This window comes from Tachypleus tridentatus, chromosome 1 (genome assembly GCF_004210375.1).
Source record: "Tachypleus tridentatus isolate NWPU-2018 chromosome 1, ASM421037v1, whole genome shotgun sequence".
Classification (NCBI taxonomy): Eukaryota; Metazoa; Arthropoda; class Merostomata; order Xiphosura; family Limulidae; genus Tachypleus; species Tachypleus tridentatus.
Genome location: NC_134825.1, coordinates 108,706,170 through 108,721,098, shown reverse-complemented (window position 1 = coordinate 108,721,098; position 14,929 = coordinate 108,706,170). Strand labels below are relative to the sequence as shown.

The 14,929-nt window shown below is 31.7% G+C and overlaps 1 long non-coding RNA gene across 3 annotated transcripts; it reads right to left on the bottom strand.

Moving 5' to 3' along the window:
* Positions 1 to 7,603: 7,603 nt before the first annotated feature.
* Positions 7,604 to 13,709, bottom strand: LOC143253498 (uncharacterized). Of its 3 annotated transcripts, none has more exons than XR_013029679.1 (3): positions 13,669 to 13,709; positions 12,104 to 12,291; positions 7,604 to 7,709 (listed from the first exon to the last, which is right to left on the bottom strand). It is a non-coding gene; the product is annotated as an uncharacterized LOC143253498 (long non-coding RNA). The 3 variants fall into 3 exon arrangements; XR_013029692.1 differs by having other exon boundaries at positions 13,638 to 13,669; XR_013029687.1 differs by lacking the exon at positions 13,669 to 13,709 and adding an exon at positions 13,500 to 13,640.
* Positions 13,710 to 14,929: the final 1,220 nt, after the last annotated feature.

Sequence of the window (14,929 nt, the reverse complement as noted above, 5' to 3'; positions counted from 1 at the left end):
GTGGTGAAACAGAGAACCTACACTAATCACAGTCACCTTCTTGTAATATAAATGATGATTGTGTTGAAACAGAGAACCTACACTCATCAGTCACCTTCTTGTAATATAAATGATGGTTGTGTTGAAACAGAGAACCTACACAAATCACAGTCACCTTTTTGTAATATAAATGATGGTTGTGTGAAACAGAGAACCTACACTAATCACAGCAACCTTGTAATATAAATGATGGTTGTGGTGAAACAGAGAACCTACACTAAATTCAGTAACCTTCTTTTAATATAAATGATGATTGTGTTGAAACAGAGAACCTACATTAATCACAGTCACCTTTTTGTAATATGAATGATGGTTGTCGTGAAACAGAGAACCTACACTAATCACAGCTGCCTTGTAATATAAATGATAGTTGTGGTGAAACAGAGAACCTACACTAATCACAGTCACCTTCTTGTAATATAAATGATGATTGTGTTGAAACAGAGAACCTACACTCATCAGTCACCTTCTTGTAACATAAATGATGGTTGTGTTGAAACAGAGAACCTACACAAATCACAGTAACCTTCTTGTAATATAAATGATGGTTTTGGTGAAACAGAGAACCTACGCTAATCACAGTCACCTTCTTGTAATATAAATGATGGTTTTGGTGAAACAGAGAACCTACGCTAATCACAGTCACCTACTTGTAATATAAATGATGGTTGTGTTGATACAGAGAACCTACATTAACAACAGTAACCTTCTTGTAATATAAATGATGGTTTTGGTGAAACAGAGAACCTACGCTAATCACAGTCACCTTCTTGTAATATAAACGATGGTTGTGGTGAAACAGAGAACCTACACTAATCACAATAACCTTCTTGTAATATAAATGATGGTTGTGGTGAAACAGAGAACCTACACTAATCAGTCACCTTCTTGTAACATAAATGATGGATGTGTTGAAACAGAGAACCTACACTAATCACAGTCACCTACTTGTAATATAAATGATGGTTGTGTTGATACAGAGAACCTACATTAACAACAGTAACCTTCTTGTAATATAAATGATGGTTTTGGTGAAACAGAGAACCTACGCTAATCACAGTCACCTTCTTGTAATATAAACGATGGTTGTGGTGAAACAGAGAACCTACACAATCTCAGTAACCTTCTTGTAATATAAATGATGGTTGTGGTGAAACAGAGAACCTACACTAATCACAGTAACCTTCTTGTAATATAAATGAAGATTGTGGTGCAACAGAGAACCTACACTAATCACAACAACCTTCTTGTAATATAAATGATGAGGGTGTTCAAACAGAAACTAGACTAATCAAAGTAACCTTCTTGTAATATAAATGAGGGTTGTGGTGAAACAGAAAACCTACACAAATCACAGCAACCTTGAAATATAAATGATGGTTGTGGTGAAACAGAGAACCTATATTAATCAAAGGAACCTTGTAATATAAATGATGTTTGTGGTGAAACAGAGAACCTACACTAATCACAGTCACCTTCTTGTAATATAAATGATGGTTGTGGTGAATCATCAAACCTACACTAATCATAGTCACCTTCTTGTAATATAAAGGATGGTTGTGGTGAAACAGAAAACCTACAATAATCACAGTAACCTTCTTGTAATACAAATGATAATTGTGTTGAAACAGAGAACCTACATTAATCACAGTCACCTTTTTGTAATATAAATGATGGTTGTGGTGAAACAGAGAACCTACACAATCACAGTAAACTTCTTGTAATATAAATGATGATTCTGTTGAAACAGAGCACCTACACTAATCACAGTCAACTTGTAATATAAATGATGATTGTTGTGAAACAGAGAACCTACACTAATCACAATAACCTTCTTGTAATATAAATGATGGTTGTGGTGAAACAGAAAACCTACACAATCTCAGTCACCTTTTTGTAATATAAATGATGGTTGTCGTGAAACAGAGAACCTACACTAATCACAGCAACCTTGTAATATAAATGATGGTTGTGTTGATACAGAGAACCTACACTAATCACAGTCACATTCTTGTAATATAAACGATGGTTGTGGTGAAACAGAACCTACACAATAACAGTAACCTTCTTGTAATATAAATGATGGTTGTGGTGAAACAGAGAACCTACACTAATCTCAATAACCTTCTTGTAATATAAATGATGGTTGTAATGAAACAGAGAACCTACACTAATCACAGCAACCTTGTAATATAAATGATGATTGTGTTAAAACAGAGAACCTATACTAATCAGTCACCTTCTTGTAACATAAATGATGGATGTGTTGAAACAGAGAACCTACACTAATCAGTCACCTTCTTGTAACATAAATGATGGATGTGTTGAAACAGAGAACCTACACTAATCACAGTCACCTTCTTGTAATATAAATGATGGTTGTGGTGAAACAGAGAACCTACACTAATCACAGTCATATTCTTGTAATATAAATGATGATTGTGTTGAAACAGAGAACCTACACTAATCACAGTCACCTTCTTGTAATATAAATGATGGTTGTGGTGAAACAGAGAACCTACATTAATCACAGTAACCTTCTTGTAATATAAATGATGGTTTTGGTGAAACAGAGAACCTACGCTAATCACAGTCACCTTCTTGTAATATAAATGATGGTTGTGGTGAAATATAAAACCTACACTAATCACAGTCACCTTCTTGTAATATAAAGGATGGTTGTGGTGAAACAGAAAACCTACAATAATCACAGTAACCTTCTTGTATTATAAATGATGATTTTGTTGAAACAGAGAACCTACACTAATCACAGTCACCTTGTAATATAAATGATGATTGTGTTGAAACAGCGAACCTACACAATATCAGTAACCTTCTTGTAATATAAATGATGGTTGTGGTGAAACAGAGAACCTACACTAATCACAATAACCTTCTTGTAATATAAATGATGGTTGTGGTGAAACAGAGAACCTACACTAATCAAAGCAAACTTCTAATATAAATGATGATTGTGTTAAAACAGAGAACCTACAGTAATCAGTCACCTTCTTGTAACATAAATGATGGATGTGTTGAAACAGAGAACCTACACTAATCACAGTCACCTACTTGTAATATAAATGATGGTTGTGTTGATACAGAGAACCTACATTAACCACAATAACCTTCTTGTAATATAAATGATGGTTTTGGTGAAACAGAGAACCTACGCTAATCACAGTCACCTTCTTGTAATATAAACGATGGTTGTGGTGAAACAGAGAACCTACACAATCTCAGTAACCTTCTTGTAATATAAATGATGGTTGTGGTGAAACAGAGAACCTACACTAATCACAGTAACCTTCTTGTAATATAAATGATGATTGTGGTGCAACAGAGAACCTACACTAATCACAGCAACCTTCTTGTAATATAAATGATGGTTGTGTTGAAACAGAAACTAGACTAATCACAGTAACCTTCTTGTAATATAAATGAGGGTTGTGGTGAAACAGAAAACCTACACAAATCACAGCAACCTTGTAATATAAATGATGGTTGTGGTGAAACAGAGAACCTATATTAATCAAAGAAACCTTGTAATATAAATGATGTTTGTGGTGAAACAGAGAACCTACGCTAATCACAGTCACCTTCTTGTAATATAAATGATGGTTGTGGTGAAACATAAAACCTACACTAATCACAGTCACATTCTTGTAATATAAAGGATGGTTGTGGTGAAACAGAGAACCTACACTAATCACAATAACCTTCTTGTAATACAAATGATAATTGTGTTGAAACAGAGAACCTACATTAATCACAGTCACTTTTTTGTAATATAAATGATGGTTGTGGTGAAACAGAGAACCTACACAATCACAGTAAACTTCTTGTAATATGAATGATGATTCTGTTGAAACAGAGAACCTACACTAATCACAGTCACCTTGTAATATAAATGATGATTGTTGTGAAACAGAGAACCTACACTAATCACAATAACCTTCTTGTAATATAAATGATGGTTGTGGTGAAACAGAAAACCTACACTAATCACAGCAACCTTGTAATATAAATGATGGTTGTGGTGAAACAGAGAACCTACACTAATCACAGTCACCTTCTTGTAATATAAACGATGGTTGTGGTGAAACAGAGAACCTACACAATCTCAGTAACCTTCTTGTAATATAAATGATGGTTGTGGTGAAACAGAGAACCTACACTAATCACAGTAACCTGCTTGTAATATAAATGATGATTGTGGTGCAACAGAGAACCTACACTAATCACAGCAACCTTCTTGTAATATAAATGATGGTTGTGTTGAAACAGAAACTAGACTAATCACAGTAACCTTCTTGTAATATAAATGAGGGTTGTGGTGAAACAGAAAACCTACACTAATCACAGTAACCTTGTAATATAAATGATGGTTGTGTTGAAACAGAGAACCTACACTCATCAGTCACCTTCTTGTAACATAAATGATGGTTGTGTTGAAACAGAACGTACACAAATCACAGTCACCTTCTTGTAATATAAATGATGGTTGTGGTGAAACAGAGAACCTACACTAATCACAGCAACCTTGTAATATAAATGATGGTTGTGGTGAAACAGAGAACCTACACTAATCACAGTAACCTTCTTATAATATAAATGATGGTTGTGTTGATACAGAGAACCTACACTAATCACAGTCACATTCTTGTAATATAAACGATGGTTGTGGTGAAACAGAGAACCTACACTAATCTCAATAACCTTCTTGTAATATAAATGATGGTTGTGGTGAAACAGAGAACCTACACTAATCTCAATAACCTTCTTGTAATATAAATGATGGTTGTAGTGAAATAGAGAACCTACACTAATCACAGCAACCTTGTAATATAAATGATGATTGTGTTAAAACAGAGAACCTATACTAATCAGTCACCTTCTTGTAACATATATGATGGATGTGTTGAAACAGAGAACCTACACTAATCACAGTCACCTTCTTGTAATAGAAATGATGGTTGTGGTGAAACAGAGAACCTACACTAATCACAGTCACATTCTTGTAATATAAACGATGGTTGTGGTGAAACAGAGAACCTACACAATCTCAGTAACCTTCTTGTAATATAAATGATGGTTGTGGTGAAACAGAGAACCTACACTAATCACAATAACCTTCTTGTAATATAAATGATGGTTGTGGTGAAACAGAGAACCTACACTAATCACAGCAACCTTGTAATATAAATGATGATTGTGTTAAAACAGAGAACCTACACTAATCAGTCACCTTCTTGTAACATAAATGATGGATGTGTTGAAACAGAGAACCTACACTAATCACAGTCACCTTCTTGTAATATCACAGAGAACCTACACTAATCACAGTAACCTTCTTGTAATATAAATGATGGTTGTGGTGAAACAGAGAACCTACACAATCTCAGTAACCTTCTTGTAATATAAATGATGGTTGTGGTGAAACAGAGAACCTACACTAATCACAGTCACCTTCTTGTAATATAAATGATGGTTGTGGTGAAAACGAGAACCTACAATAATCGCAGTCACCTTTTTGTAATATAAATGATGATTGTGGTGAAACAGAGAACCTACACTAATCACAGCAACCTTGTAATATAAATGATGGTTGTGGTGAAACAGAGAACCTACATTAATCAAAGTAACCTTCTTGTAATATAAATGATGGTTTTGGTGAAACAGAGAACCTACACTAATCACAGTCACCTTCTTGTAATATAAATGATGGTTGTGGTGAAACAGAGAACCTACACTAATCACAGCAACCTTCTTGTAATATAAATGATGGTTGTGGTGAAACAGAGAACCTACACTAATCACAGTCACCTTCTTGTAATATAAATGATGATTGTGTTGAAACAGAGAACCTACATTAATCACAGTAACTTTCTTATAATATAAATAATGGTTAATCAAACCCATTAACTTTATCTTCTGTAAAATATGCAAGTTTTTCTGAACATGATTTTGTGTTTAACAACAAGGTTTCAAGTTAACACTCCTGAACATATAGTTAACATAAAAACCCTTTTTACCACAACCATGACTTTCTTACTGTTTTATTATGACATTCTACCACATCTTCCATTTTAACAATGATTTTCATATTCTATTATTTATCAAAGGTGTAATATTTCTAGTTAGCTTTTAAAGACATTGTCACTGATTTGAATGTGAGAAACACTTAAAGGAATACATCCTTATTAAACAAACATCATAGATTCTCATAATAAGATTCAAACACTAAAACCTACATGAGATCTGGTAATCAGGTACCCACACATGAAAGTTCTTGTATTATCTGAAACACTGGGTTCTTCTGCCTGATAACTAATCAAGTTAAACCATCAATCCAATAAGCATGTTTCTATCAGTAATTACATAATATTTAATTAGTTTTATTTTCTCAACTCTGGATATCACATTTTCAACTTCTGCAAACTAATTACATTCATTTGTGTGAAGAAACTTTATCAATTAATTATCTGATTTTCAGAAATTATTTACATTAAAGCTATTCAGAATACTTACCAATAAAATCAAACTTTATATTGCTAAAAGGTATGGTTAATGAATGTTAATTATTGTTTGAAAGCCGGTTGTTAACAGAAGTTGCTGCCATGTCAAGGTTTTATGTATATGAGTGATCTGAGGATTCTTCTATAGCAAGTGTCTGTGACTTGTTGGTGATAAATTTGAACAATAAACAGACAGCATATAATCCATTTGTTTCCAATTAATAACATGCAAAACAAGTAAAATATTTTTACAAAAATACTTTACATGATAGGATATCAGTTCTATTGAAGACTAAATAATTATCTTTTATTGTGTAAAGTCCACTTAAATGAATTCAATTACTTTAAAATCCAACTGACAAGATGATTTGTTTTTCTTTACTCTTATCACAGTTGTGTAATAGAATAATCCACTTTTGCTACCCCATGGGTAGCCACAGTTGTATCCTGAGCTTCAAATAATTGTTTTCTTTTTACTAAAGTGAACACCTACAGAACACTTTTTGACAAGACAAATTATTCTCTTTATCTCTATTGAACTGTGAAACGTACTTTAAAATATCACCTGTTATGGCTAATCGCTCACATCAGTTAAATCCATATTTGTCAAACTTTTTCATGACTGTACGGCACTTTCACTTTTTTTATCTACTGCTTAACTAGTACTCACAAACCATACAGAAACACACACACACACACACACACACACACATATATATATATATACACCTTGTTTACTGAGGCCCCAAAATAATATCAGAGATCCAAGTAACGTGACAAAAAATATTACTAATGCCTAAACAACAATGTAATTGGAAACACAACATACAACAATTGTCTTTAAAAATGTGATGAGCTTTTAACTATTTTGCTAGAAAAACCTGAACAATCATTAAATATTACCTTACAGTATAAACTACATAATATGTACAGTAAATAGTCTTAAACCTATATTACACATTTAAAGTATGCCACATTTTTATAAATCAGCCCCTGCAACTATTAACAACAATATTAACATAATCTACCACTGCTGATAATCACACATTTATCTTACCTTTAACAAAACAAACAGACCATGTTGGATGGCTACCAGTATTCATGTAAATGCATCTAGATCCATTGTTGTCTTTCTCCAGTTCCTGTGATATTCTGTAAAAGTTCAGTCAATAACATGTCACTTGTCTGTTTCCAAACCAGAAAAAACAATGACATTTAGTCACAGTTATGTTTGTAAACACACACATCTACTAATGAAGACAATCAAAATATTGTGGTTAAATTAATACCAATCAATATATCAGAAAGTAACTGTTGTTAGATGGTGTACAAAACCTACCTGTATTGTCTTCTTACACTGTCAGTACACGTTTTGTTACAACACTTGTTTTATAAACATGTAGTTTTGTTCTGTTAAACAACTGTCATGTTCCAGTGTAACAAGAGTTCTAATCTGCCAGACAATCAACACACTGTCAGTACAAAAGTATAATAATAAACATAATATATATTAAAACAGTGTAAGAACAGTTCTAATTAGCTAGACAATCAACTTATCTTATCTATACACTGTACAAAATGTTTTATAAAATGCATTTTTTATTTTACTTTCTGTGATAAACATCTGAGTATATTTTATCTCAAACATTTAACAAAACATTACAACATATGGAACTGTTTTTAAATTATTATATCACTGATCTATCTCACAGTCCACATCAGTACAATTTAAGTTGGATCAAACTGGTTGTTTTTACAGAGAATACTAGAATGAACCGGGAACCAGTTTAGTGTAGAGAATACTGAAGTTGAACTTTCAACCAGAAGTTATCTCACCAGATCTGGACAATAAATTTGATTAATAAAAGCTTGATTAAATCAGTTAATATGAAGAACTAATCAAACTTAGTGTTTAAATTTATTACTGTTCCAACTATCCAAGCAGTGCTTCTGTTTTTTTGATTAACTCCTCAAAATTGTTTGGCTTCATCAATTAACATCACAACTCATGACAATAACAAACTGATCAAAATAACAGTTTCCAACTGTTACTATTTTTTATTGTTACAACTACTTAAGCCTCATGTTAGAATAACTGAATAATCATTTAATGAACTTAAACATAAATTCATTATCTACATGTTTACAAAGAATAATCAGAGTTTGGTTACTAGTTTAACAAAACAAACTTTGAAATGATAAAACAATGATTATCTGTTGTTAATTGTTCAGCAGAGTTATTTGAATACAATGATCAAATGTAAAAAGAATTTATATAAATTTTTAAATATTCAAGGTGAAAATATTCCTCAATAGAAAGAAAAGGGTAGTTGGAAGTAAATACCCGGGGTTGGCTCAGAAAGGGTATGACAGAAAGAATTAAAGAAAGCAACACAAATTTAAATTGACAGGTATGATGGAAGATTTAGGATATCAAGATAATTGGTGAAACAGGACACAATAAATAATGTAGAAAAAAAAGACTGGCTAAAAATGTAAAAACTAACAGTAAGGACTTATTCATATATGTTCAGGATAAACAAGATAAAGGAACATTCATCTGATAATTACAAGATGGCTAGGTTATTTGGTTTTTCTCCTTTTGTTTTTACCAATGAAGACGTAATGAGTATTCCTCGTCTTGAACAATTTATTGATGGAAACAAAGGTCAAACAAGTGTATTAATACCAAGAATAGAAAAGTTTAAGACTCCTGGGTCAAACAGTATCTCTCCAATGGTTTTGAAGGAGCTTACAGAATGTCTATGTGAAACATGTGATACTATTCTTTGGGAGTCCTGAACAGTGGGCAGATACTAAAAGATTGAAAGACAGTTAAAGTAACTCCTCTTTTTAGGAAAGGAGATAAAAACTGTTCCAGTAATTACACGCCCATTACTCTTACATCACTTGTGGGAAAAGATTTGAAGTCTGATGCAAAATGATTTCCAAAGTAATTTAACAAAGTCTACAATTTTATTAGACAATAAACAAAGTTTCACTAATTGAAAATCTTGTTTTACAAATCTTTCAAGATTCTTTGAAAAGGTTTCTACTTCTTATACAGATCACGATATGGATGTAGCATAACATAACGTTTAGGGACAAAAGTGGACTTGTTGGTCCATCACAGCTGTCCCATCCTCTAAGACAAACTAAAACTATTAAATATCTACATTTTAAGAAAACTTTTAGACAAGGTGTCATATAAAATGCTTGTAAAAAATTTATATCCATAGGTATGGGTGTAAGATAGCTGACTGGATTAATGTCACAAGTGGGGTACCTCAGGGCTCAATTTTGAGACCTTTGTCCTTTTTGATTTACATCAATGACATAGATGAAGGAATGGTCAATACTATTGATGATACTACGGTCTTAGATGTGGATGCATATGAAGAGAATATTGATGATTTACATCATCTAGTAAGTTTGACAAATTAATACAAGAAAATGGATGTCAGTCATCGTAATATAAATTACATTTACATCTAGTAAGTTTGACAAATTAATACAAGAAAATGGATGTTGGTTATCATAACCTAAATTACATTTACATCTAGTGAGTTTGACAAATTAATACAAGAAAATGGATGTTGGTTATCATAACCTAAATTACATTTACATCTAGTGAGTTTGACAAATTAATACAAGAAAATGGATGTCGGTTATCATAATCTAAATTACATTTAGATCTAGTGAGTTTGACAAATTATTACAAGAAAATGGATGTTTGTTATCGTAACCTAAATTACATTTACATCTAGTGAGTTTGACAAATTAATACAAGAAAATGGATGTTGGTTATCATAATCTAAATTACATTTACATCTAGTAAGTTTGACAAATTAATACAACAAAATGGATGTCGGTTATCATAATCTAAATTACATTTACATCTAGTGAGTTTGACAAATTAATACAAGAAAATTGATGTCAGTTATCATAATATAAATTACATTTACATCTAGAAAGTTTGACAAATTAATACAAGAAAATGGATGTCAGTTATCATAATATAAATTACATTTACATCTAGAAAGTTTGACGAATTAATACAAGAAAATGGATGTCAGTTATCATAATATAAATTACATTTACATCTAGTGAGTTTGACAAATTAATACAAGTAATTGGATGTCGGTTACCATAATCTAAATTACATTTACATCTAGTGAGTTTGACAAATTAATACAAGAAAATGGATGTTTGTTATCATAATCTAAATTACGTGTATAATTTGAATAGGAATAACCTTAACAGCATCATTAAAAAGATGTTGGTGGAATAGTTGATCAGTCTCTTTAGCCATCCAAGCAGTGTATTGCAACTGGTGGTCAGACAAGTATTATTTTAGGTTGTGTCTACAGAAATAGCAAATACAAATCTACAAAGGATATAGTTATTCTAAAGGTCACTAGTTTGGCAACATTTGAAGTATTGTGTTCAATGTTGGGATTCTTACCTTGAAAAGAACAGTGAATTATTTGAAATGGTTCAGAACAGGTCTAACATGGTACCTGAGATGTAAGAGTTGTCATACCACACAATGTTAAGATATCCAAGCTTCTTTTCTCTTGATACAGGAAGAGAATCTGGCTGATGTACAAGATTAATGAAACTGATGATTTTGATACATCATTTTATTCAAGTTAATAGTAACAATCGTAAGACTAAATGCCAGAAGTATAAGTTTAGTTAATAGTAACAATCATAAGACTAAATGCCAGAAGTATAAGTTTAGTTAATAGTAACAATCGTAAGACTAAAGGCCAGAAGTATAAGTTTAGTTAATAGTAACAATCGTAAGACTAAAGGCCAGAAGTATAAGTTTAGTTAATAGTAACAATCGTAAGACTAAATGCCAGAAGTATAAGTTTAGTTTTAATAGTAACAATAGTAAAGACTAACTAAAGGCCAGAAGTTTAGTTAATAGTAACAATCGTAAGACTAAAGGCCAGAAGTTTAGTTAGTAACAACAATAAAGGCCAGAAGTTTAGTTAAAACTAAAGGCCAGAAGTTTAGTTAATAGTAACAATTATAAGATTAAGGCCAGAAGTTTAATTAATAGTAACAATCGTAAGACTAAAGGCCAGAAGAATAAGTTTAGTAAATAGTAACAATCCTAAGACAAAATGCCAGAAGTATAAGTTTTGACAAGATAGGAAATCATCTTCAGCTAAAACTGTTTTATTTTTCTAATGTAGTGGTTGGCCTCTAGAAGTGATTACCATTAGATGCTCTAGAGGCAGTAAATTTAAGTGGGTTTAAGAGATAAGTTTGGTAACTATATGAATGATAACATTTGAGAGTTTCTGTTTGTTTTTTTAAAGATAGTTTTAATCTAATTTAGAGGATGGACAGTCTCAGTGGACTAATAGATCCCTTGTTATACCTAAACATTATGTTGCACTAAATTGTGGCAGAAATGAATGATTCTCTAATAGTTTTAACCTGAAAGAACTGACACCACAAACTCATGGTAACATGTACTAGACCATACAATAGCTTATAATAATACAAAAATAAAAGGATATACACCATACCTGATAAAACATGAGATAACAAATCTTCCACCTCCATCTAACCGATAACACATTAAGTCAACAACAGCTAGAAACCCCTCTTGAAACAAGTTGATTCAAGTCCTAATGGTAAAATACCCCAGAAGACTGGGATAGAATCTCAGCTACTAACACAACACATATGATCCTTCTCAGTGTTTCCATGGCAGCTGAAACATACGAGTTATTATATACTGTTTAAATAAAGAGGGTTAGTAAACCCAACAATTACTGATATTTGATCACAGCCTTGCATTAAATAGTTAAACATATTACCTTCACTTTATTAACAATATAACATTACCTACTCATGTCTCTAAATGAAGTCTGTGGTAACAACTGTGGTATTAATTTATAAATTTTCAATGTTCAAGAGAAATATATCAGATTTTTCAATACATTTAAACACTTCCCCAACAGCTTTGTGTAACTATAGGATAACATTAGGCTTAGCTACATTTCTACAAAGTGTATTATTATTAGTATTACTAGAGACTTGATCATTTTATGCATTTATTTATTTTTATGCAAGCTGAACACACAGGATGTTTATAATTTCCTTCTATTTGTAAAAATAATTATTACTTTTATTATTAATAACTACGCCTAATTTAATTAAGTCGTCAATCCAACTATCATACAAACTTCGTTATCAGTACAGTACTAACCATTAATATATAATACAAAAAATAAAAACACGTATGAAAACTTTGACACTAAAATAACATCAATATATTTCTGTTGTTGCTTTTCTGGGAACTCCTATTTTTTTACAAAATGTTTTACTTTCAATTAGTACATTAAATGGAAAACAGCAAAAGTCTTTTAATATTGTCTTTAGTCCATTTCCAAATGTAAACTGTTTAAAGTTTATATTAGAAATAGAAAAATTGTTTAACACTCCAACGAAAAGACGTTTCTAGTCCTGATTTCTCCAAGCCCGTTCCCCTGGCTGTGGTTTCGCTAGATAGTAGATAGGGACAGTGGGAATCTCGTTAATCCATTCATTAATGGATTTAAATGGTAATTTCATTTAAATACAAAATTATTAGCCTAATATTAATAACCTTTCAAGTTGCTCTGGGGCCTAATAGGCCCCACTTTTCGTAGGAGTGTTAATTTTGAACTTTAAATTCTGTTTTCTCTGCTATCTAGTGATTTTTTATGGACAAATTAATTTTTCCATTGATTTCAAATACAAAATTAATCAGTTTTTAATTTTTAAAATTTTATTCAAAACCAGCTGTAACAATATATTCTTCAGCTAAGAACGATGTATCACGTAATGTCAGATTTCCACAACTGTATTCTGCTACAACAGTTGAAACTTACACTAAAAGTTACAATTAAATAAAACTTAATACGTAACAATCATTACGTTATAGAACTTTAAAAAATACATCAGTTTCTTAGTAACCGTTATTAATCTTATGAAAAAAAAAATGTTTCAACTTTCAAACTTGTAATAACTGTCATTAAATAATTAAAATTAAACGTTAAATATCGGTTCTTAAACCTTCACTGACAAAACAGTAAGACCATCTTACCTCGAACTCATTCTACATATTGGTGATTAAAAGCGCCATCTAACGGAGTGTTAATATACATTATATATATAATTTTAAAAACTGCTATTGGGACATAAGAGCCGTAAATACTTTACAAGAGTGATAAACTATCTCAAATAATTGAAATATCATACTTTTGACAAAGTGAGTTCTGTCTACTCTATCAGTTCAACATTAAGCATTTAGCACGCATACTCTTTTGAAAAACAAACTGAACAGTTGCTTTGATTAGATTCAACCACTAATAAAATTAGGTGAAAGTGTTAATCTTCTTAACCTAAAATCGGTAAGTCTGATCAACAGCTTCTTTTTATAAATCATCTATTTATTCTCATATTTCAACTAACCACTACGGAAATGCCTAACCTTACCGTCATTAAACAGTTTGATCACAAAATCTATACCGATGTTGGTTTTCATGTCTATTCTTATGTTTTATATTCGGTTGTTTTACATCTGTTCCTCTTACTTGGAATCCTAAAATGTTAAAATCTTTTTAATGATAAATGGCGTTTGTAGTGAAGAGACAATTCTCAACAAAATCTGCATCAAAGCTTTCTCCCTAGTAAGAATGTTTGAGTAGTTTTCATCTTTAGTTTTTATTCTACAAGTTATCTTACAAATATCAATGTTTTTGTCTTTCAAAATAAACAGTAAATTTATAAAGAAGATAATAACATCCAAACATACGAAACTTCCTCTATCCGACAAACATATTATTATAATGCAGTGAACTCTCTTTCTCTCGTTGTTTGAGTATAAATGTGTATACCCAGGAGGGTCAGGCCTTCCTCCTTTCTTTTCTTTGTTGGTTAGGTTGTTGTTTTTGAATTAACCACAAAACTACACAATGGGCTTTCTCTGTTCTGGCCACCACGGGTATCGAAACCCGGTTTTTAGCGATGTAAGTCAGCAGACATACCGCTGAGCCACTGGGGGGCATGTTGGTTAGGACCATCTTCATGAAACATGCAGTACCTGTCGAGTTCGCATAGTAGCTCATTTTTCTCCAATTTTTATCAAAATATTGTATTGTACTATGCAGAAGTCAATCTGCTATTTTTGTGTGTGTTTGGATATTTATGCATAAATCTTGAAGAGGTAATTTTAGGTACTCTTTATGCTGTCGTAAGCTGTGTATTTTGTAATGACTGTAGTTTGGTTTTCAATTGTTCTTTGCTTACGTTATTCCATGCTGGAGCTACATAGTCTATTACAGATTTTATATATGTTTTGTATA